Source organism: Tupaia chinensis, unplaced genomic scaffold, assembly GCF_000334495.1.
Source record: "Tupaia chinensis unplaced genomic scaffold, TupChi_1.0 Scaffold144529_1, whole genome shotgun sequence".
In the NCBI taxonomy this organism is placed as follows: Eukaryota; Metazoa; Chordata; class Mammalia; order Scandentia; family Tupaiidae; genus Tupaia; species Tupaia belangeri.
The window spans coordinates 1,287,965-1,313,870 of NW_006204388.1; the positions used below are offsets into that span (position 1 = coordinate 1,287,965).

Genomic DNA, 25,906 nt, shown 5'->3' on the forward strand with positions numbered 1-25,906 from the left:
AATCCCAACAGAATGGAGAAATGGAGGAGACTGTGGTATAACCACACCCCATTGGGAGATTCTTTTTCCTCCTCCCCCCTCTCTGAGTCTCTGTCTTTATGCCTTTCTCTGGTGAGTACACCAAAGAAAATTTTTTTAAATATGAAAATAACTAGGGGCCAGACAATGGCACAGTGATAGAGCACAGCACTCTGCAAGTCTCACCTCCATGAGAAGGTCCCAAGTTCACATCCAGAGACCTCCCTGAGAACACCAGACACATGTATGATCTGCAGCCAACTGGGACTGAGGGGGAATCATTTCCAGTGTCAGAAAATTGTTGCTTGTACTGTCTCTCTCTCTCTCTCTCTCTCTCTCTCTCTCTCTCTCCCCCCCTCTCTCTCTCCTCTTTCATTTATGGAAGAGATAAATAAATGGGAAAGAAAGAAAGGAAAGAAAGAAGGAAGAAAGCAACTGAAACCATTTTGGTTTAATTATTGCCTTAAATTTATTTATCAAATATATCATATACCATATTGAACCTAATAGTGGGAATTATGTCTCAAGTCTAACACATAGAACAAATCCTATGAAGAAGGATTTCAGCCAAAACAGTCAGACCTTGGTCCCATTACCTAACTTAAGTTTTAGAGTCAAATAGTGTTTGAGGCATCAAATAATTAACACTAATATCAACTACTTCTTCTTGGTCTCCCGGAGTTCAGTGTTCACTTGACTCTAAGCAACATCCTGCAGGGTAAATCAAAGGGAACAAAAGCAAATACTAAACTTTTATGATTCCTTTTTTTTTGGAGAGGTATTTTTGGGTTTTTTTGTTTTTTTGTTTTGTTTTGTTTTTGTTTTTTGCTATAGGGTGCATGTGCTTGCCAGACAGACAGAGAGAGACAGAGAGACAGAAAGCGAGAAATCACCCCCCAGGGGGGATGGTCATGCCGCAATCCCTTCTCCTCCATTCTCCTCTCGGGATCTTGGGCACGCACGCACACACGCCCGGTGTTGGTTTTAAGCCACCTGGTCCGGGATGGGAACCGCGGTCGATTACGTGGGAGTCCAGCAACATAGCCATTATGCTAACTGCTGGTTCCCATAAACTTTTATGATTCTTTACAAAGAAAATTTTCAAAGACTCTTCCCCAACTGGCTCTTCTTTCTTTTTTTTTCTTATTGTCCTTTGGTGTGGTGTGAGGAGGTGGGAAATGGAATCTCACCTTTCCAACCTAGGTTTCTTCAAATGCAGAGCAATGTATTTTGTGCTCTGAATTTTTGAAGTCCAGGTGGAAATATTGAGAATCTTAGAGATTTATGGCTTTTTATTCCTTAGATTTTTATACTCTGGTTATTTCCATTTTATATAATCAGGAAAAAATAAAGTTTATCATTCCATAAAGCTCACATTAAATTAAGGACTATCAGCCATAAAAAAAATCATAAAACAAACTTCCCATGAAATGGATCTCTAATTTTTACACCAGTTAATAAGTGGTGTTGTAATACATTTGACACTTGAGAGAACTCAGATCACCGTGAAACAGCTCTTCAAGGCCAGGAACTCAGAAAATGCTGCAACTCAAGAAGAATGAGAGTGAGCCACAAATTTCACTCTCCTGCTACTCTTGAAAGTGTGCCATTCTGGTCATCTCTATTCCTCATGCTTATGCTTTAACTTATTAAAGTTATGAGCATAAGCTCTTAAATATTTAATTATATTCTTTTTTTTTTAAATAGTAATACATATATTGTCACTTTGGTGTTTTTGTGACCAAATAAGGATTCTTATCTTGCAACAATTCTGTTTGGTCTACCCTTTTCTTTCTTCAAGAGCACAAGACATAGTTAGATTTAAAAGGGGGGAATGTAGGGAGGCATCATAACAAAGTGAAAACACTAAAAAGAAATACTTTTGGTGGGTGGTATAACAGAAGAGAAATCCTCTAAATAGATAATCTCGGTTTACCATTTCTGTCTTCTTATTCACTGGAAAATAACCTCAAACTCCCAAGAATAAGTTTTTGTTTATCAAGCACATAAACAAAAGAATCCACAATTTATAATGTAAGAATGATAACAATAAATTAAAATGCCATCGTGTATATTCTCTGTGGCATTTTTTATCTAGCAGTTGGCTCTACTACTTCTGCTAAGTCTTTAAAACAAAACTAAATCTAGATAGTCTTCTTATAAATTGTAATATTGTTCTGGGAACATAGAAAAATCTATTTAGCTGTGATGCAATTGGTGTCAAAATATATGTAGTGAGAAAGTGATTGTTTTTACTAACTTTCTGGTAACCATTGGAATTAAGTCTAGCTTATTTGAAAATCACTTCAAAAATATAATTATATAATCATCAGCTAAGTAATGTACCATAAATTCTAATGTTCTCTAATATTCTATTTTTAATTGTTAATAATTATTAATTTTATTTAAAATAATGAATAATTCATTGTTGCTGGGCAATGAAGGCACTTTGTAGTGCTTAGGGAAATACCGGATGCATAGTAGACAACATTCAATAAATATTCCTAAATACATAAAGGACGAAAAAGAAATTTCTGACTTCATCATTTACTTTAATACCAGTCAAAGTCATCTGTTTCCCTTCCACCATAACTTAGTAACTGAAGTTTTCAAAATCCTACCTGAGACCTGTAGATGGCATAATGGTTATGTTCCTGGACTGCCACATGGCCAACTGCAGTTCGAGTCCTGGGTCCAGTATCTTGACACTCATGCTGGGCATATGTCTGTGCATGCCCAAAATTCCAAGAAGAGAATGGAAGAGAAGGGATCGCAGCTTGGTCATCCTCCCTGGGGTTGGGGGAGGCGAGCGTTTCTCACTTCTCTTTGTCTCTCTCTGTCTCTCTGACAAGCAGACACACCCTATAGCAAAAATCGCTCTTAAAAAAAAAAATCTACTTGATATGAATCATTAGTCTAATCCTAAATGATTCTGAATCGTTACACTTAGTTGCTGTGATGTACTCAGAACCAGTGCAGATTTACTCAACACTGACCTTGCAAAAATTGCTATCGTAGTATAACAGCCAGCTCTTGCCCCCAAAGATAATACAAAATAGAATGGACACCAACTTCATCGATATTTATAAGACAAGGGAAAACATAAGCAAAAGAAGACAAGAAAATATACAATTGTAAACTGAAAAATGAGCTTTAAAGGGAGACACTATATTCAACTGGCAGTACAGAAAAGGTATCATGAGAGAGAGATGAGATTTTTTTAATTATTTATTTAATTTTATTTATTATTATTTTTTTATTTTGACCAGAGCAAGAAGGGTGGTGAGCAGTGGGAAATGAGAAAACAAGTCACCATGTCCAGGACTCAAATCACAGGTGGCCATGGGAAAGTACAGTTCCCCAAACTATGCCACCTACTGGCCTATGAGATGAGATTAAAATATGAGGAAAGAATAGCAAGACCTTGAGAGATCACATTAGAAAAATAAGGTAATCCAAGAAAAAGGGGGGAAAAAAGCTACTATGCACACTTTCATGTTGTTTTCTACTCAGGGAACAATGACTAGCCCACGAGTGCAAAGGGTCAATGTGAGGATGAGGTAGAAGAGTACCTTGAAACTTGATGTCAACTTGGGGCTGAGGAGTCTATATTTATTTTTATTAAGTGATAAAAGGGTATTTAAGATTTGTATCAGACAGGGTCTGAAATAAATAACATATTCAACTGCAATGGAAGAGCAGAATTTGATGAAGATGTTGTTTACAAATGTGTCAACAGAGTATCATGCTGGACTCCATCCCCAGCCTTCAGTTAGCCTCAGACCCTAGGCAAGCGTGTGTTTGGTGCACTTGAGGAGGTCTCAGGACTTGAACTGAGAAACTCCCCATGTGAGATTGCCTCAAAAAGTGTTGTATTTTACCATCATGCCACTGTTCGGCTCTAAAATACAATTAAAGTTAGGAGAAGAAAATGGATTTCTCAAGAAATTGCTTGGAAATAATTCATCTTTTGGGTAATAGTCACATGAGATTCAGCATTAGTTATTGCTATGAATTGAATATTTATGTTCCCCTTGCCAAATTTCACATATTAAAGCCATGTAATGGTACTGGGAGATGGGCCTTTGGGAGATAATTAGGTCATGAAGATGGCATTTTCATGATGGAATTAATGCCTTATAGGAACCACCAGAGAGCTTGTTGTCTCTCTGCATTTCACTGTGCAAGGATACATTAAGAAGGCCACCATCTGCCCTGTAGGAACTGGGCCCTCACTAGACAACATACTCACCAGTACCTTGATGCTGGGATTCTGAGCCTCCATAACTGCAAGAAATACATGTTTCTTGTTTACATCATCCAGTCTGTAGAGATCGTTAAAGCAGCCTTTACTAAGAGAATTAAATATGTCTTCATCTGAAACTATCAGACTCTCCAACTATCATTTGTTTAAATAAATAGAGCTTATCATCAAGAAGTCTAGTATCTTAGTCTGTTTTTGCCTTGCCAAAAGAAATGCCTAAGTCTGTATGGTTTCATAAAGAAGAAAGAGGTTTATTTATAATTCTGGTGACTGGAAAGTACAAAAGCCTATGCCCCCAGCATAGCTGACAGGAGCATAGAGGATAGTGGGTACATGAGGAGATGGCAGCTTGTTTTCTTTTACAGCATCCTGCTCCCATGAGAACTAACCTCTTCTCATCAGGTGTAAAACTTAGTGGGTCTTGTGAAAAATCATTAATCTATTCTTGAGATGTTGTCTCCATGATATAATTACCACAAACCAATCGCTGTCCACTAGGCAGCACCACCTCCCAGTATCCTGCAAATATATCCCAGCAAAATATGAAACTTCAGGGAACAAACCATGATCCAAACCATAGCATCTGGGGATTGGCAGTTCAGGACTGATAACGGCTCAACATCTTCTAAGACTATTCCAATCACTATTAGCCTGGCTTTTTTCCTCATACTTATCATCTCAGGATGTAGATCTCTGATACATCTCATGATCTTAAGGATCTCAGGCCTATGTCCTAAGCAAGAAGAATGAGAAAAGATAAAGGACAAAATGGGTATAGTGGTGACGCATACACCAAAATCTTAACAATTATGGTGACTAATGACTGGGTTATTTTTATTTTTAGCATTTTGTGTGACTATATCAGTTACCATGATTATGCATTGAATTTTAAGTTAGAAATAAATTATGAACCTACTTCCATTTTGCTGAAAGATTAATTAATCAAGGAAATCATAAATCCTTTCCTACTTGGTAGGCCTGCATTGCTCTGTGATTTCCAATGTTATGAATCATCTTAAATTTTATTTTTAGAACAAACCACTTAACTAGTCTTGTAAAAAATGAGCTGTACAGAAAACTTACCTTTGTGTTTAGAACCCACGGGAACACAAAAATTATGGGTTGTCTTAGCAATAATGCTACATCTCTAAGAACTTTACTTAATGCATTTAAGTGACCTGTGTATTTCCAAGCACTTAATTGAAGTTGTTCAAACTAATTATCAGCATGATCTTCTCAGGGGGAGAGGACATAGGTGTTAGAAGAGAAAACTCAACCTATGATGGCTTTCTAACACTTATTTGTATTCTCAGATATTGCTTAAATGTTCTTCTTTACCCCAAAATCCTCTCATTTTTACCATAGGGTTGATGTAATTTTCCAGCCTCCAAAACTATTCTAGAGTAAAATAAAGGTTGCTGAACTTTGAGGGAAAAAAAGCAGAAATGTCTTTGCTTAAATTAGAACTAAATCTACACTGTTCCCTAAACTAATTAGTTCCTAGACTAATTTACGTAATGTGTCAAGGATTTTTTTTTAGAGAGATTTTTTTGCTACAAGGCATATGCTCTCACCGGAGAGACAAAGAGACAGAAAGTGAGAAATCACCCCCAAGGGCATGGCCATACCACAATCCCTTCTCCATTCTCCTCTCAGGGTCTTGGGCACTCACTCACATGTGTCTGCCATGAGTTTAAATCACTGGGTCCAGGACTTGAACCATAGTCAATTATGTGGGAATCCAGGGACATAATCATTACTCCATCTGCTGGTCCCTATACCAAGGATTTTAACCAGATTAATTACCTCATACTGTGAAGACTAATCTTACTAACTTTAGTAATGGAAAAGCCATTAGTGTGCAAAAGATGAAAGTGAAATTTAATTTTGGGTGGCCGATTTATCTTCTGGTTTTTGAAATACTAGGAAAAGTCTATTTTCCACATGCCATTTCCTAATGAGTTAATATGCAACCTTTCAACAAACCACCATGAACAGTCTCCAAATTCCTAGGAAGGATTAAGGGAATGGACATACAATCAGATTAACCTGTAGGCCCTAACCCACCATTCAAGTCACTCCTTAGAAAAGCAAAGAGGTTGGGAACTGCCATTTCCTTTTCTCTTCTCTCTTCTCCACCTGTGGGAATGTGTCCAATTCATGAAAAAGAACTGTTTGCTACATTAACCAAAGCTCATTTAGTTACCTCTCTAATATTAATTTAAATCCTATCTCTCTACTCAGAAAGTGTGTGATATTTAACAATCACTTAATCTCTTTGGCCCTCAGTTTCTTCACCAGTAAAATAGGTATCATTGAAAAGCTTAAGAAAGGTCATAGTTCATTAGTTCCTTCCACATAATGGGCATTGAATATATCCTAGTTGTAATAATATATATAATCTATTATATACATCATAACACTCCATTATATTATACTGTATTATATTTATTACATCAATCCTATTCATTTTTTTCAAGGCATCTACGTTCTAATCTACTTTGTCAAAGCCATCATTTCTATAAGGTAGTTTTCAATAATCTATACTTGCTGATTACTTCTTATATACAAAGTCATATTATCTATACCACTTACTTGAAAATTTAGTTACATCCTGTCTTATAAGTCACTCTCTAGCTCATCCATTGCTCCTGCAGGGTTTGATGCCCTGCCCTGATCCAGACCAAAAGTAGGAAAAATGTATTTTGCAATCCAGTAGGACCTGTGGTCTAGAATAACTCTTGCATTCTATACTTTATACACATGGATTGGCCCCATCCAACTTGCTTTTCCACTGAGTAGATTTTCCTATTGATTCAGGCCTAAGTTTCCTTACATGTGGACTCAGTTGCCCAAAGTCTGGCATCCTGCCCTGAATCTTGCCTCTGAGCTCATGGGAGGCCAGGCTTATAGCCTGAAAAGAGACTATGTCAAAGGATTGAGACTGTACAGGCCCTTGAGGACAAGTAACAAAGTTTATACCTTATCAGAATGAGAAGCCCTTGAGAGTTATAAAAAGGAAGTGACATGATGAAATTTGTCTTTTAGAAGATTGCCCTAAGTGCAGTGTGAAGACATCTGGATCATATCTTTTCATTGTAAACATTAAACTACTTATGAAAGAGAGGAAAAAACCTTAGGTCAGGAAGTCCTAAAGAGACACTGACAAAAAAATGTGAGGTTGGGAAGTTATTGTACAGGTGGAGATAAATGGAAGGAAAAAATGTTACCAAGACAGAATCAACAGAATTTGATGATTATTTTTTAAATATTGTAGGGTAAGGTAAATAAAGAAAGGTTAAATAAGTTCTCAAAATCAAATAAAACATGCCTATTTCTTGCCTCATCAACTTGATTACATATTTCTTGATGGCAGAAGCTATCTCAGATGTTTTCATAAACACGTTGATGTCCAGTAAATTGTGGTCAATTAACCAACAAAGGATAAAAAATCTTCCATGTTATCTGTTATGAGGCTTATCTATAATTAATTCTTTCATGATCATCTAGAAGCCATCAGGTAACTGCAGCTATTTTCTTCAGATGTACATGTAAAGCAACACTAACAAAAATTGTACAAACATCCAGAAATTAGCATTCTAACTCTTTCATAGTTTTAGAAGACCTGATCTTTTTCTATGTTAACGATAATCATTAGAGTTGTGTCAAATAGGTACTGATACAGCTTACATAATTTTAAAGAATTTTTTATTTTTTATTATTATTATTTTCATTTGCATGGGGGCACATGCACTCGCCAGAGAGAGAGAGAAAGTGAGAAAGAAAGCTGTCAGGCCTGGAACTCAAACTGTGATCAGCCGTATGGGAACCCAGTGCCTTAATCACCATGCTACCTGCTGGCTCCTATCATTTCTTTTTTAACGTTTGTTTTTATTTATTTATTTATTTCATGAGCAAGACAGAGACAGAGAGACAGCACCCCTAACAAGGTCTATTACCACAATCCACCCCCCAAATTCACCCAGCTTGGATCATGGGCACAAACTCATACTCAAGGAGAGCTCTGGATGTGAGCACAAACTTGTCTTTCTGGATCAGCCTCTCAAAGTGTCACATTTCACCAACCAGTACTCAAAACATATCATTTAAACAACACTTAGATTATGTCATTAAAGACATCTAGCAATGGTTCTGAAATTTTAGTGGGCTAAAAATCACCAGGAGGATTTTAATAATAACGGATTGGTAGACCCTGAGTTTTTGGTTCAGTTGGTTAGAAAGAGTCTCCAGATATCACTCTGAGAACTGTTTCCTTAGAACAGTGTTTCCAAAACATTCAGTGACATGTAAATCACATTGCTCATTAAAAATGTACAGCCCCCAGACCCACTTCTAATCTACTAAATCTGCGTTCTGATATTTTTTCAGAGGAGGTGCATGGAAATCGTATTGTTTTTAGTGTTTCTTGTGGTTTTATAATCAGTCAGATTTGATTAACCCAACCTTACAGCAATCTTATAGAGTAGGTACTATAATTATTTTTATTTTACAAAGGGAAAAATATGCTTAGGAAGCTTGAATACGGACAATGTACCGAGCCCTTCCACTAGAGGACTTAAGTCACTGTTTATGCTCTAATAGAAAAATCCTAAGAGCACCTTGAAAGCAGGCACTTAATAGTATCTCTAGACCATGACAAGATGTATACTGAATGGCTGGTTAGAACAAGGCCCTATAAAATAATCATATGTCTACAAAAAATTCAAAACACAAAACAAAGGGCTGACTAATGGCAAGGGGGTTGAGACATCTGGATTCCATATGACCAACTACTGTTTGAGTCCCAGACCTGGAAGCTTGAAAAATACACCCAGTGTATGTGCCTGTGTGCCCAAAGGGAGAATGGAGGTGAAGGAGAATGAAGTGTGACTTCAGGGGATGATTTCTCGTTTTCCTGCTCTCTCTGTCTCTCTCTGTCTACGCATGAGCCTTACAGCAAAACAAAACAAAAAAGAGAGAGATAGAGAGAGAAAACCTAGTAACAAAAACATTAGTGAAATAGAGGAAGACAACGTATAATCATCATTGAATTGAATCAAATAGATAATTAAATACAAATTCTCAACTCAGGGGACCAGCAGATGGCATAATGGCTACATCACTGGACTCCCATGTAGTCGACTGAAGTTCGAGTCTTGGACATAGTAGCTTAAACTCATGGCGGGCGCATATGCGTGCGTGCCCAAGATCCCGAGAGAATGTAGGAGAAGGGATTGAGGAGTGGCCATCCCCCCTGGGGGGTAATTTCTTGCTTTCTGTCTCTCTGTCTCTCTCTGTCTTTCTGGTAAGTGCACATGCCCTATAGCAAATATCTCTCAAAAAAAAATCTCAATTCAGAAACTCTTAATAAACCGACAACAATATAAATAGTCATAGTCATTAACTTTGACACCAGAAAAGGTATTTTACTATATCTTTTATAAGCAGTTAGATGTTTATAATAGAGAGATATTATTCAGATGTTAAAAACTTTAAAAGTGCCTTGCAAAAAGTTTTGCAGGATATCCCAAGATTTTCAGGAAATGAACTAAAATTGTTTGCAGTAGAGATATTACAAACGCAAACTATCCTGAAAATCGTTTCCTCTGCAATGTTCCACAATGAAATTGAGTGACTTTTTAAATATACAGTATTTAAATTATTTGACTGTAGACTTCATTAAATAATATCTAATATTTATTACGTTGCACATCTATTTAACAAATTTAATTCTTGCAATAAACATGAGTAGTAGTTACGATTTTTTTAGTATTTACAGAGGAGGAAACTGTAGACCCAGATAAATATTTCTTATTCACAGCTCACAGACAGCAAGTAAAGGCAATAGACAATAAAACCAGGTTCTCTGGGTCTAGAATTCACAACATAATGGTGTTATACCATCATATAGATACAAATATAGATATAGATATAGAAATATTGCCAGAAGGTACATGTGTTCAGCAGAGAGAAACGAAGAGAGAAAAATCATCCCCACGGAAGCCCAACTCCTTATATTATAAATAAGAAATAGATATCCTCATTTTACTTACCTATTTGAAATGTTAATAACTAAGATAATAATAATTATCTTCAATAATAGGAGTGGATATAGATGAAATGGGTACAACAAGAAAGAAATGATAATGATCTCTCAGAGAAAGAGTACTTAATTGGGGCCATGTCCAAGCAGACACATGAGAGGCTAGTCATTATAGCTGTAGGGGAGAGGAAAAATGGTTGCCAATTCTTTTCAAATTCTACAGAGAAAAGTTAATTCTGCCAAACCATTTTGCAAACTGTCTTCATCTAAGCCTTGCTACAAGGCTTTCCTTGAGAATTCAGTCAAAAGATCCTGTTATAAATGGTTCAGTAGATACTGATTTTTCATGTTCAGCCCACATTCACCCTTCTAGCGGCACAGTTGCGAAGTGAATTGAAATGATTGCCTCTTAGAATTGGAATGGAAAAGCTGAATGGACTCAGATGGGTCTGAAAGCCCCACTGTGCTTCTCTTTCCAGTGAAATGAGCCCTTCCAACTAAAGAAGCCATCCTTTTCTTGTGTTAAGACGCTAAAATAACTCACCCAAAGTACCAGTTCTCTACAGTTTCTGATTTCCTGGCTGAAAACACACAGGCATATGTAAAGTAACATTTTAATAATGATAGGAAATTGCACTGGCTTTACAATGCCAAGTATATAACACATTCATGATAAATGTTTGTTGAATGAAGAGTTAGACAAAACCTTAGATAAACTCATATAGTATCAAATTCAAGAGTCTGTCAGTCATATAGCATAGCAAGACTTTAATAGCTTCAATGTATTCTCCCTAGGTTTATTTTTTTCTAAATTTATTCTGATTGGAAAGAAGATAATTACAGTTAGTTTATAAATGTCACATCTTCCTGAAAAAAGAACTCCCCACTTTTGGTTAAGAAAGAATGAAAGCAGATTTTCCCCATAAAAGAAAATCTCTAAAGTAAACTTTAGTCTACCAATAGTTATTGTTTATTTTCTAAAATAAAGTTTTAAATTTTTATCAAAGGAATACATAAATATTTTTTAAAAATAAAATGTGATCAAAAGCCTCATGAAGAAAACCAATTGTCTTCTACCTAATATCTCCCAACCATCTCTCTCACTCTTTAAGTACTTGTTAATCCCTTTAACTACTATATGTGTTCTGGAGATTTACATCAACTCTCAAAATAATATCTTGGGCTGCTATTTTTTGTTCAGTTATTTTAAATTTTATTTACTTCTTTAGAACATGTTAATATCTCTTCTACCACCCTTCTCTCAATCTTCTTCCCAACACAGTTACAGTAAAGTTTTCATTAAAATTGTTTATCTCTGGGGGACTCACCAGTGGTATGATGGGTAAGTTCACTGGCTCCCACATGGCTGACTTTATGGTTCAAGTCTTGGATCTGGTGGTTTGCAAAACACACTGGGTGCATGTGTTTGTATGCCCAAGATTCTAAAAGAGAAACAGAAAGCAAGGGATTGCAGTGTGGTCATCACCCCAGGGGGGTGGGGCGTTTTTCTCATTTCTCTCTCTCTAGGTGCATGTGTGCATGCCTAAATCCTGAAAGGAGGGAAAAATTGAAGAGAAGAGAGTGTAGCATGACAATGTCCAATAGAAAGGGGATGCTTTCTCCTCTCCCTCTTTTTCTGTCTGTCTTTCTCTGGCAAGCACACACACTCTCTAGCCAAAGGAAAAAAGAAAGTTAAGCTCTGTTTACATTTTTAGAAATTTTTGAAGCCAAGAAGTTTATAATGATTATATTCCTTTCCTGTACAAATTTCCTGGTGTTTCTCATTGTTTTTCTTTTCTGAATATAATATATTTATTATAATAATTCTTTTTTTTAAAGTTTACTGGATTTAATTCTCTATAAAATCTCTGTTTCCAAAGCTCTTCTTGAACCATCTGTTTTCCTGCCACAGACCAAACTGTTTCTCAAACTTGGTGCATAATTGTCATCTTAAGCCATTCTCAGTCTGCCCCTCTGGACCCCATCTTCCTCCTTGTTCATGTACATCTTCATTTTACTGGAGTAAAATTTCATGAAACTGCATTGAAAAATAAGCCATGCAGAGGAAGTAAACCTTTGCATATCTAAAAATGCATTTGATCACCCCTCTACTTCAGTTACAATTTTATCAATTATAGTTGAAAGTGATTTTCCCTCAGACTTGGGAAGCCTCCATTATTGTGACACTCAACACCTCCTAGAAAATTCCTGGCACTTATTTGACACATTAAACAGTTGTTGAAATATTATAAAATACATTTTTATAAAATAATATTTTATAAAATTTCTGTATGGATAAGTAGGATATTTTTTCAAACCCCTTTTGAATTCTCTTCTGATTCCTGAAATATCTCTTCCATTTTATCTTCACTTTCATATTATTATTCAAGCCCTCTTCTCCATCCCAAAAGTAGTGACCTTTCTTTGCCTATTCCTAATTTTAAATGAGACTCTCAGAAGTAAATGAGATTCTCAAAATATGGTTCCCCCAAACAGCAGCATCAACGTCATCTAAGAACTTGCTAGAAACACAATTTCTCTGCATTCATCCCAGGTTTGGTGTAATCAGAAACTCTGAAAATAGGACAGAGAAGTCTGTCCTAACAAACACTTCAGGTGTTCCTAATGCACACAAACATTTGAAAACCACATAAACGGGGCCAGGTCTGGCAGGCTTTACTTTTGGGTTACCTGGAGGGGAATGCACATTTGCACAAAAAGACCTTTCCTATAGGACTGTTTAATTTCTCCCGGTAAGAAATCTTAGGTGCCTTGCCCAGAAGATAGTTATCTTACTGTTAGTTTTATTCTGATGCTTAAAAGCAGTATACCAAGGACCCAGCCCTCTGATATGATGACAAGACGAACAAAGTGACTCTTAGATGATTATAACTTTTATAATTTTTGAACAAGGAGCCATTGTTCTAATTATCTAAGAGGATGGGCTGTTTGGCCACTAATTCCATTTCCTCCATCTCCTTTCTTACACTTCCATTCATTCTTTTCATAAACTCCCATCACCCGAAACCTCCTGAGCCTCCTTGCCACTCACAAGAACCTAAAAAGTACAGTCCAAAACTACAAGTACTTTGTCACTATTTGAGTTACTTGCAACTCAAAAACTTAAGCAAGTGTGGCATAACAGCTTAGAAAACGACTAAGTAATTTCGGCTCTAACATTTTGCTTATTTCCCTCAAGAACCACTAGATGGTGCTTTCTGCTCTGCTTATAATCACTATATAGCCTCCTTTACTTTGGCACGAACCATTAATGGAGTTCCTTAGGCTTCTTGTGTAACTGCCTCAAGACCCTGCAAGGGAATGATTATATTTTGGTGACTCATTCAATTAGTTTTCCTGTATTAATAAAGACTAAGATATTATAATTGTTCACCATTCTGTCACAAGTTGCTTCTATTTTTACTTTGCTTGGTGGGAAGTCTGACTACTGAATTTCAAATTCAATAAAGCACAGCACGACCGTCTAAGTCTAGGATTTCAGTAAAAAGTAACTAACCCTATCACTCTGACACTTCTCCCTTACAACAGGGCCCAAGAAAATGAAGTCCAAAGGTGAAGATATTTCCTGCAAGTAAGCACAAGTCCCCTCCATAGAGTATTAACGATGATTCTTTAAAGTTTATTTTTTAACCTTTAAAAAATTTTTCCTTTTATTTTAAAATAGCTTAATTTCACTACAAATGTACATTCTCTACTAGATTTGGGTTATTCCTAAGAATTACAGTAACTTAGGCAGCCATTTTAGCAGCCACAGTTAATAAAGGGCATAAAAGGCCATCGTAATGAATGTGTTTATGAGGTTAAGTTGCATAAAATATTTAAAATTAGAACAAAAAAGGAAAAAAGCTTAAAATAAGAATATTAGGGGTTTTTTTTATTCTAAATTTTTAACACTAACTTAAATACCATTTGATAGACTCAAAACCATGGACTCCTCAAAATATAAAGTAGAAAGTTATTTCAAATATCAGTTTTGGTATAACAAAACATTTTTAAGTTTCAACTTCAAAAAAATAAAAAGATGTCAATGTTTTTCTAATTCACTTTTGAAAATATATATAATGCTCTAAAATTCTAAAATTCAGACACCAAAGCATCTATTTCTCTTTTTTTTTTTTTTTTTTTTTTTGGAGAGGTTTTTGCTTTTGCTTTGGGTGCATGCGCTCTCCAGAAAGACAGAGAGAGCTAGGAGAGACAGAAAACGAGAAATTACCTCCAGGTAATGGCCATGCCACAATCCCTTCTCCATTCTCTCGGGATCTTGGGCACACACACACACACGCCCGGCGTGAGTTTAAGCCATCAGGTCCAGGACTCGAACCTCAGTTGACTACTCATGGAAGTCCAGCAACGTAGCCATTACACCATCTGCTGGTCCAAGCATCTATTTCTTTGAACTTGTTATATTCTCAATACATTCTCTAGTTTTTAATTTTATTCCATCAGTTACAAGATGGGATAAAATGGCCTCTTCATAGGAGTTTTCTCTTTTTTTGTATTTACTTATTCAATTAATTTTATTTGTTGTTGTTATTATTATCATTTAATTTGATGAGAGAAGGAGACAGAGAGAGAGTGACAGAGCAAGCTACCAGACCCGAGTCTTGAACCATGGTCAGCCATGTGGGAGTCCAGCACCTTAACCATAATGTCACCAGCCGGCCTCATAGGCATTTTCAAATAAACCCTGCAGAAGATTCAGGGATGCATTTATATAATATTTCTCCTATATTTATTTTATCTCCACATTCTTCTTCTGACTCATCAGGTGTTGCTATGGGTTCTAACGCTTGCTGCAGCATTTGTTCAGCTCTTTGAATAAAACTGTCTCAGAGACAACTATGTTCTCTTTTGATAAGGCATGAACTGAGCAAACATTTACCAAAGAGCACTTTAAAGTTGCTTTCTTTTTCTTTTTTCTAAATTTAGGCTTTTTCTTCTCAATTTTATTTTTTGACTATCACAGCAACTGTGGCATCCAGTTTAGAGTTATCCAGTTTTGATAGGCAGCATACCTCCAGTTTTTGCTCACAAGACTATCCCTAAAGCAGGTACCTTCTTGTAGCACACTTTCATACACTTCTTTTTGTTCTTCTCTTGGCTTTAATATGATACTACAGTGCTCAACAAATTCATTTACCCATGATTTTGAATGAGGATCGTTCAGGAATTTCATATGATACTGTTCAACATATCCATCCAGATCGTACATCACACATTTTCCCTTTAAAAAGGACCAGAACAAAGTATCCTGGCCAGCTTGGCCAATTTTCCAATTTTACCAAAACCAGGCTTCCAAGAGAGCTGTAAGTAGATGACATTAAATCCATTTTAATGAATGAAGCTGAAACACTTTAGGAAAGTCTTCCTTAGAAATAGAGCATTTATGGGACCAGCAATTGGCGTAATGGCTATGTCTCTAAACTCCCATATACTCAACCGTGGTTCAAGTCCCAGACCTGGTGGCTTAAACTCATGCCGGACGCATGTGTGTGTATGCCCAAGATCCCAAGAGGAGAATGTAGAAGGGATTGTGGCATGACCATCCCCCCTGGGGGTGATTTCTTGCTTTCTGTTTCTCTCTCTCTTTCTTTCTGGCGAGTGCACGCACCCTATAGCAAAAACTTCTCCAAAAGAAATAGAACAGTTATTATATCTTGAATCAGAGTTCACAAAGCAGTACCAGGATTCACCATGATCAACTTTGGCTGCATCCTCACTTGATAGTCTCCATTCAAACAACTTTCATTTTCACATTGAACCCACATTTTGCTTACATATATGTTGTTTCCCACTGAGGAATCCATTGTACTTTCATAGAATTTGATTACTTACCATCCAGTTTCTATTTTTTTCAGAAATGCATTTAATCCATCCATTCCACCACCTCCAGTCACTGTAGTTCCATTCCATCAATTCTTTGAGTTTTATAGAAATTTTGTTCTTACAAATTGAAATAATATCCAAGTATAAAATGTTTCTTATTTCAGATTTTCTAAAGCTTTGACTTCAAAATTTTCCTGTGTGTCTAAATTTTACTCATTATTTAGAAATCAGCTCATGGAAGTGTTTACCAAACTGCCCTCTGTATAAACTGACTTAGGAATTCTTCGCCTGTGCTCTTAATGGCACTTGCCACACCAAAGAAACAAGTCATGTTACAATCATTGCTACAACCTTTTTTTTTTTTTTTTTTGATTTCCCTGTAGAATGCATGCATTCACCCCAGAGGGACAAAGAGAGAGGGAAAGTGAAAAATCTCCCCCGAGGTGGAGAGAGATGGCCAGGCCACATCCCATTCCTCCATCTGCCTCTCAAGGTTTTGGGCACTCATGCTCCTATGTCCAGTGTGTTTTTCAGGCCACCAAGTCCAGAAATCAACCACAGAGTCAACCGTGAGAGATCCAGTACCTTAACCACCACAGCACCGGCTAGCCACTATAGCCAGTTCCTGACATGCACATTTATATAGTACACAGTGGAATGTCTGGCACATAGCAGGTGTCTTAGTCCATTCTCTGTTGCTATAACAGACTACTGCAGAGTGGGAAATTTATGAAGAAAAGAAACGTATTTGGCTCACCATGTTAGAGGCTGAGAAGTTCAAGATCAAGGGGCTACATCCAGTGAGAACCTTCTTGCCATGTTATAACATGGTATAAGGCATTACATGGTGAGAAAGAGAGGTAGGGGCCAAACTCATCACTTTAATCAGGAACCCACTCTCAATATAACTAACCCACTCCCTGGAGAACAGCATTAATCCAAGTCCATTTAACAATATAATCACTTCTTAAAAGTCCCACTTCTCCACACTGTTTCATTGGGGATTTAGTTTCCAACACATAAACTTTGGAGGACATAAAAATAGATGTGCAATAATTATTTGCTGAATGTAAGTAGTGGAGATATTTTTCATCATCTCAAGCAAGGAGAAACCAAGGCATAAAAAAATTTCAGGAACTTGGTCCAAGTGGCGTGGTGGTTAAGGTGCTGGACACTCCTACATAACCAACCAAGGTTCGAGTCCTGGATGTGGTGGCTTGCTTTCTCACTTTCCTTTTATCTATATGTCTGTCTTTCTCTGGTCAAATTAAAATAAATTAATGAATAAATAAAATTAAATAAATAATTCTTTTTTTTTAATTTCAGGAATGTTCTCCATTTCAAACTCTGGACTCTGATTTCTGATTGCCCAAGTAATGCTATCCCAAGGAACCACAATTTCCCACAGGTGTGTGGAGAAAACTATACTTCTTTTCAAGCAATACTAAACAGGTAAATCTGGGGCTGGATGGTAATAATAATGCAGTGGTAATATGCTGCTCAGGAGAAGTCAGATCCCACATCCTAACTGCGGTTTGAGGTCCTGGCCCCAGCCCCAACTTGATCAGCCTGAAACACACCAGGCACGCACACTCAAGATTCAGTTGACTGGAGGACTGGAGGAGATTGTGCCGTGACCAGACCCCATGGAGGATGTCTCTCTCTCTCTCTCTCTCTCTCTCTCTCTCTCTCTCTCGTCTCTGTCTCTCTCTGTTTCTCATTCTCAAGTTCATGTGTTCATGTTCTGTTATGAATAAACAAAAAAAAAGTATTTTTTAAGTATAAAAGAAAAGAGAAGAGGAATCCTGGCTAACAGATGAGGGTCTCAGGAGAAAGATATAATAACATACAACCAACACTGGGAACAAGAAATTCTCCACTGCCTTTATATCTACAAACTGAATACCGATGCATGGGCGTGGCTTACAGATAGTAAAGACAAGTGGCTTTCTAAGTAATGTGATCTCAGAATACTAGGAAGATGCCATATTAAAAAAAAAAATACACTCTTAAAATTGCATATTGTTAGTGTAAAATATTAATTTCCACTTAAATGAAAATACTGTTGAGAAGTTAGGGTTTGCATGCTGTTACCAGTTATTTTGTTTTAATATAAAATAAAAAATTTTAATAGAGAGTTAGAAAAAAAGTACTATGAACTCAAGTGAGAGTGAAAAGAATAATAACAGTGATATTAGGACAAGAGGAAAAGTTAAAATATCAAAGAGAAATATATTCATGCTACAGTTTTACCTAAGTTTCACTTGTTAATAACAATATATATCTATTTATTCCTTGTTTTATCTAAAATGAACCTTGTGCTATGCTAATCTGGGTTGTATATACATTTAGCAATATAGATCTACTTATTCCTTCTTTTATCTAAAATGAACCTTGTGCTATGCTAATCTGAGTTGTATAGACATTTTGGCTAGATTAACTGGTTATTCACTAGCTATTACCCACTATTTGATGATCATTTTTGTATGTACCAGTAAATCTAAATGGCCATCTTTCTTATGGATAAAGATATGCACCTGATTCACATTTCCTGATGGGAATGCTGGGGTGGCCTAGTCTGTCATGAGAATTCCTCCGAATGAGAATAGCAGTGAAAGGGGTCTCTTATTGATAGCTGTGGGTGTCTGGATCCAAGGAGCAGTTTGAGACTGTCTGTGACTTGGATAAACCATACCCATTTAAGAGTCATGGGTGGAATTTCTAACCTCACATTTTTAAACACTCTTCCATTGGTGAAACAAGGGTTTGATTTGTAGAAAGTCTTACCATATCCTGGTATGGTCCTAATATGAGATGAATTCGTTGTTCTCTCATCATTATAAAGTTCTTTTGGACAACACTGATTGAGAAATTGAATTTCTGATGTGTGTCCTTGGGTAATTTTCTCTTTTGTAAAATGAAGATAATAATAGTACCTTTATCCCTACAGGGTTACATCAGGATCAGTTAAGACTAATGCAATGTGCTTAAGACAGTGCTTATAAAGTAGACAATCTTTAATAAATATTAGCTATAATTATTATAATTCCTATACAGTTAAGCATTGCAAACGGCATTTCTGGGAGTCCAGAGTCATTTCCATGTCACAATATTCTCACACTGGCTATTGGGGGAGATATTGGGATATTGGTTGAAGGCTGCCTAATGAAAGGTAGAGATGGTGCACATAAGTAGAATAATTAAAGCCAGACAATCTTTGAATTGGTAAACTCCACCGTGTTAAATACCCCAGAGAGTGAATCCCAGGATACAACAAATGCCAATAGTACATAAATTTCAGGAGAAGAGATAGGATCTCTTGGCTATCTTTCTCAGCTCCATAGTGGCAGTCAACAGAGGAGAAACTAGCCTCTGGAATGCTGGAAAGTAGCCTAGGTCCAAACACCGAGAAGGAACCAATCATGGGAAAGTCTGGAAGAAGAGGTTCTGGGAAGAACAAAGCCAAGAACAAATGCCCCAAGGCAGAACTAAGTTTGGCTTATATGCTGAATTTAAAAGTTCCAACTCGGCTGGAGTAGAGTAAGTGAATAGGGAATGGGATGAGATGGTGTTAGAGAAGTATCCAAAGGACAAATTAGTCATGTAGGACAAAGTCAAAAGTTCAGATTTTATTCTGAAGTACCAGGGAAATTTGGATCATTTTAAGCAGAGTAGTGACATCATCTGACTTTTTTATAAAGTATTTTTTAAATTTTTTAATTCACTTTAAATTTATTTACATTTAATCACGTCTTTACAATATACATTTCTTTTCCCAACACAAATACCATGCATATCAGTCAAGACAAAGATATTACTATAAATATTATCATCAACAAATATTGTCTCATTTTTTGTCAATTAGGCAGTTTTACCAGTTTTTTCCTTCCCCTTTCCCCTCTCTCTCTTCCATACTAAACTTTTTTTTTTCACATTTTATTGATTCACAAAAGATCTTAAAGTATGGACAAAGCTAGAATCTAGTGATGAGAGCACTGTAATTTTCTTCTGAAACATTTTTTTCTCCCTTCAGTCCTTTTTTTTACTAAAAAGAGGTATAAACAAACTTATTTGCAAAAAAGAAAAATATGTTAATCTCAATTTGGTCTGTTATTTGCGCAAAGTACCATAAGAATTCAATTTCTGATGCATGGCAACAGATAATCTTGTATTATTGAACTATGCAAATAACCATTCTGCCACAAAATATGAATGCTCACAAATATTTTCCAATTGCAAAGGGGTCAGGAAGGGAGAAGAGTTTATGTTTCAATTTTAAAACTATTTTAACAAATTGTTGAACCTATCAACAACTCAAAAGAAAACAAAAATTCTTAAATCTGGAAGACAAAGCATACAAGAAATCGGTAACATTTTAGAAAAATGTTATAGAATTCTATTTCACCAGTTTAGTTTCATGTAATCTTTTCTTTTGTTGAATTTGCAGTGTTACTGTGGCCTGACCTTTCCATTAACAATCAACATTATTATCGATATTTCAATACCTATCTGTACCATTAAGTTGGTCTTTTTCTTGGTCATTTTTTGTGCTCAATTTGTCTGCCTGTTTCCAGTTTTCCTGATCTAGTACTCTCCCTTCAGAACTTCTCAAAGAGCTGGTTGGTGTTGGTAAATTCTTTCAGGTTTTGTTTATCTGAGAATGTTTTCATCTGTTCTTCCCATATGAAGGATAATCTTGCTGGATATAGTATTTTGGTTGAAATTGTTTTTCACTTAACACTTTGAACATATTTTCCCATTCTTTCTTTGCTCGCGTTACTTCAGACTAGAGGTCCGATGTTAACCTGATGGGATATTCTTTGAAACTTGATGTTTTTCTCTTGCTAATTTTAGTATCTTATCTCTGTCTGTGGTTTTGGTCAATCTGGCTATGATGGAAATGATCTTGGAGAAGATCTTCTTGGGATGATTCCACGTGGCCTCCTTTGTATTTCTTGGGTCTGTATATATGAATGCCTCTCTAGGTTTGGGAAGTTTTCTTCCAGGATTTCATGGAATAAATGCCCTGGTTAGTTTCTTCACCTTCTGGGATACCGATTATCTGGATGTTTGGGTGTCTAATGGTATCTAGTATTACTCATAGGTTATTCTCATTGTTGGTGGTTATTTTCTCTGTCTCTTTGGTGAATTTTTCTAGGTCAGAGGTTCTGTCTTCTACATCTGAGATTGGATCTTCTGCATGACCTAATCTGCTTTTAATACTTTTAAGGGAGGTTTTGATATCCTGTTAGAGCCTTCATCTCTAACATATCTGATTCTTTTTTATGGTGTGTATTTCCTCTTTCAGACTGTGGAAGAACTTCCTCACTTCCTGGAACTCGTTGTCTCTTTTCTCCTGCATTTTATGGAGTTCGTTGTTTCTCTTCTCTTGCATCTCTGTTAGCTTTGTCAATATGAATACCCTAAATTCTTTATCTGACATTTCCAGGAGTTCCATTGTACTGTCTGTGGATGATGAAGGGCTGTTCTTTCTCCCTGAAGGAGAGATATTTTCTTAATTTCCCATATTTCTTGTGCCTCTGTGGTGGCTTCTGGTCATCTGACGAATTATACATTACTTCCTACCTTCTTGGAGTTAATTCTGAGTGTTAGAGGGATGCAGAAGGAGATGACCTACAATATTTTTACAGTTCTGTTTTCCTGATCCTGGCCAAACAACCTGCATTTTTGTCAATGGAAGTGGATATTACAAAGGCCTCACAGTTTCAAGGGAATAGGTGCAACTAAGAATTCAGAGGTGTGTGGGAGATGAACCATGCTCAGTGCAGCTCCATATTTCTCCCTGCTGCTCACTTTGCAGTCTCTCTTCTCTGATTATTAGTCATATGGTGGTATATTGACATTTAGTGAATTTGTTAGAGACTTCTGCTACTGTAAGCTCATATGCTTCATTTACTGTGAAGTACTTCTATGCCTATTTCTCCTCTACTTCTGTGTTTTTCAACATGGTATCCACAGAAAGGAATTTGATTTTAGATTTATTAAGATGAATTTATCTTTTTCTGTAGCAATTCTGTGGAGGTTGAGATTTTCTGTGACCCAAAAAGTATTCAGATGTTTCACTACTAAGCACGTAGACCTGCCTAAACGCTCAATGCGTGGAAGGTGAGAAAGTCAGGTAAACGAGAGGAAACAGGGAAAAAGACAAAAAGACAGGAAAAAAAAAGACAAAACAATGAAAAGGGGGGAAATTTTTTAAAGGTAAAAATAATGGGACCCACGTGTTACACTAGCATGCCACATGAAAGGGGCAGGACTAGGCCCACCTCAGATGTACATGGATTCTGAAATTAGCAAGAGAAAGGAGAAGTCAGAGACAAGAGACAGCACCTACAGATTTTTAAAACAACATGTATATATAAAAGAGAAAAATTTTGGGAACCAGCAGTTAGCGTAATGGCTATGTCGCTGGACTCCCACGTAGTCGACCGCGGTTCGTGTCCCGGACCCAGTGGCTTAAAACTCACGCCAGGCGCGTGTGCGTGCGTGCCCAAGATCCCGAGAGGAGAATGGAGGAGAAGGGATTGCGGCGTGACCATCCCCCCTGGGGGGTGATTTCTCGCTTTCTGTCTCTATGTCTCTCTCTGTCTGTCTGGCGAGCGCACGCGCCCTACAGTGAAAATCTCTCCAAAAAAAAAAGAGAAAAATTTTGAGAGAAAGGAAAAGGGAGAGACAGAGACAGAAAGAAGACAGAGACCACCCTAACTGGCTTTTCACTGGGTGTTGGGCTGGAAGGAGAGGTTTGTGGCAGAGGCTTTCCAGTTAAAGGGCAAGGCTAGGCCTACCTCAAATGCACATGGATTCTGGCTTTTCACTGGGTGTTGGGTCAGAAGGCAGTATATTTATTTATTTCCTCCATGTGCATGCAAGAGAAAGACAGTGACACGGCACCCCCAACAAGATCTGATGCCATAATCTATCCCTGGTATCAGCCGGCTCCAGGTTATAGGCACCTATATACCAGCCATACACAAAGAGGTCTCTGGATACAAACCTGGAACCTTCCCAAGTAGGTGAGCCTCACAGAGTGTCATGTTTTATCACTGCACTATCATCCTTTTTTTTTTTTTTTAGGTCCTTACTGGTTGTTATATGGAGATCTAGTGTGGTGGTCTATCAGTGGAGAGAGAGCATAGACTACGGGTACATACTGAATATTTTTGCTGATGAACTAGATATGGAGAATGAAGGAGAAAAGGAAGCTAACTAAAACACAAAGAAATGGGACCAGCAGATGACGTAACAGTTAAGTCGCTGAATTCCCATGTGGTTGACCACAGTTCTAGTCCCAGATCCGGCAGCTTCAAAATCACTCTGGGCACATGTGTATGTGCATGCCCAAGATCCTGGGAAAAGAATGGAGAAAGGATTGTGGCGTGGCCATCCCCTCTGAGGGATGATTTCTCACTTTCTATCTCTCTGTCTCTCCAGCAAACACACATACCCTATAGCAAAAATATTTCTCGCCAGTTAAGAAATTACTTAATTAAACACAAAGGGCAATTGAGTTATTAAACTGTATCCATTTATATCCTGTCTTATCTCTCCTCACTGCATCGATCCTTTCCTAGACTATATTTATAACACGTTTCTACTGCTATATCATTTGTCTGACTACACCCTACCTAAGTCGCTTCTTTCTATAAACTTGCCTCGGGTTTCTCCCCACATTGGCCTTGTCTGCTGTTCTGGCCTAGACTTCAGCTCAAGAACAATTGTCTAGCCTGCCACTCCCATGTCTATTAGATGATCATATTTGCCCTACATGTAATGTTCATCAAGACTCTCGCTAGAATATGACTTGCTGACATCCCTCTAAGTATAGATTTTTCACAAATTAACCTTTTTGCCTGACCCAATAAAGAGTAGATTAGCTCAGTCTCCATTCCATACTCTAGGTTCTTAGTAATCTAAACCTAATTGGATATTTTAATTCTTTCATCAGAATCCCTTAATGTGCACTCTTCTTCTTAAAACAGCAGAAACCCAGTTATCAGAAGAAGCATATTACAAAGCAATCCTAGTTAATACAGAGTGGATCTGGATAAAAACAGACAAGCTTACTGGAATGGCATGGCAGAGAGGCCCAAAAAAACAGACTCCAGTCTTGCGTAAGTGTTTTAAGTTACTCAGTGTCTTCCTGTCTTTAAAATGTGGTGACAGTATCATTTAAAAAATAAGTACAGGTTTGGTCACCTTGGTTATTTTCTTTATTTAAATTTGTATTTTTGTAATATGAAATAATATAAAACACAATCGCAGTTTTCTAAAATTTCAATAGTGTTGAAATGTCAAGCACACACATTATTATTCGATAGCAAATTTATAAAGGAAAATATAAATGCACATCCTTGGACTTCAGCAAGTTATCCCTTATTGGATTTGGGGAAATGTATAAAGGCATTCTACACTTGATCTTAGCCAAAAGGCCGAGAAGCGATATAAAGGCATTCTAAACAGAGGCAGTATAACCTGACAGTAGAAAAGAGGAATTTGGAACAACTCATGGCCTGATGGTTAAGGTGGTTGGGTCACACATGGCTTTCAAGGCTGAGTCCCAGACCCTGCAGCTTGAAAATCAAGCCAGGTGCAAGTGTATGTGTGTCCAAAATCCCCAAAGGAGAAAGAAAGGGAGGAAAAGGGACTGAGGCATGACCATGCTCCATTGGGGTGGGAGGTGTTTTCCCTATTTTTCCCACTCTCTTTGGGGAGCACGTATATCCTCCAGCAAAAGAAAAAGGTGGGGGGGGGAGGAATTTTACAGTGAAAGATTTCACAATATCTCAGAGGAGGATCTATGAGAAAAACTGGCCAAGTGACTGACTATAAAGAGAAAATATTACTAATGACTCCATCTAAGTTTTGCCAGATAAAAAATGTGAGCCTGTCTGAAAAGACAGTAAAGGAGGACAAGACAGTAACCAGTCTTCTTGCTTGGCCAGGAAAATCCCTGATTTCAGTGTATAAAAATGTGTGAAAGTGACCCAGAAGAGACCTCTGCTCTGGAACACAGCCCAGCATCCCGCCTCTTATGTCTGTTTCCAGGCAGCCTGACAGCAGCACTAGACAAGAGCCAGAAGTGAGCTGAGTTGAAAATGAATGAGGAATGCGAGCGATTAGAACTTTACTTCTGTTTATATGAAACTTCCTTTTATCAAGTCTTTCTCAATAGTTTGCCTCACATAAACCTACAAAGAGTAAAACTGTATAAAATAAAATAAACTCCTTATTTGGTTTTAATAACGTCTTCTCTAAGGCCTGAAATGGGCAAATTTAAACATCATTTTATTTCCCTGAATTGTGCTGTTGGAAGAGGAGGCTAGGGATTGTATAATCCTCCTGGGATGGGGTTTTGTGTTCTGAATGACAGCAAAAGTTGTGTATTTTAAGTCTGTATGTCAGAAAGATCACATGCCATGGGTTCAAGTCCTGGTGTTGACGTGACTTGAGACTTGGCAAGCCATTCTATGAGTTTTGATTTCTCTAATCTAGAAATGATGGGAATAACTACTTCACAGAAGTACTGCCTATATCAGAAAATACAACATTGGGACCAGCAGTTAGCGTAATGGCTATGTCACTGGACTCCCATGTGGTTGGCCATGGCTCGAGTACTGGACCCTGTGGCTTTAACTCATACTGGGCACGTGTGCATGCGTGCCCAAGATCCCAAGAGGAGAATGGAAGAGAAGGGATTGCAGCATGGCCATCAC

General features: G+C 37.3%; 1 pseudogene; it reads right to left on the reverse strand.

The window, feature by feature from the left end:
- Positions 1-14,730: 14,730 nt before the first annotated feature.
- On the reverse strand, positions 14,731-16,153 carry LOC102470713 (zinc finger CW-type PWWP domain protein 2 pseudogene; annotated as a pseudogene).
- Positions 16,154-25,906: the final 9,753 nt, after the last annotated feature.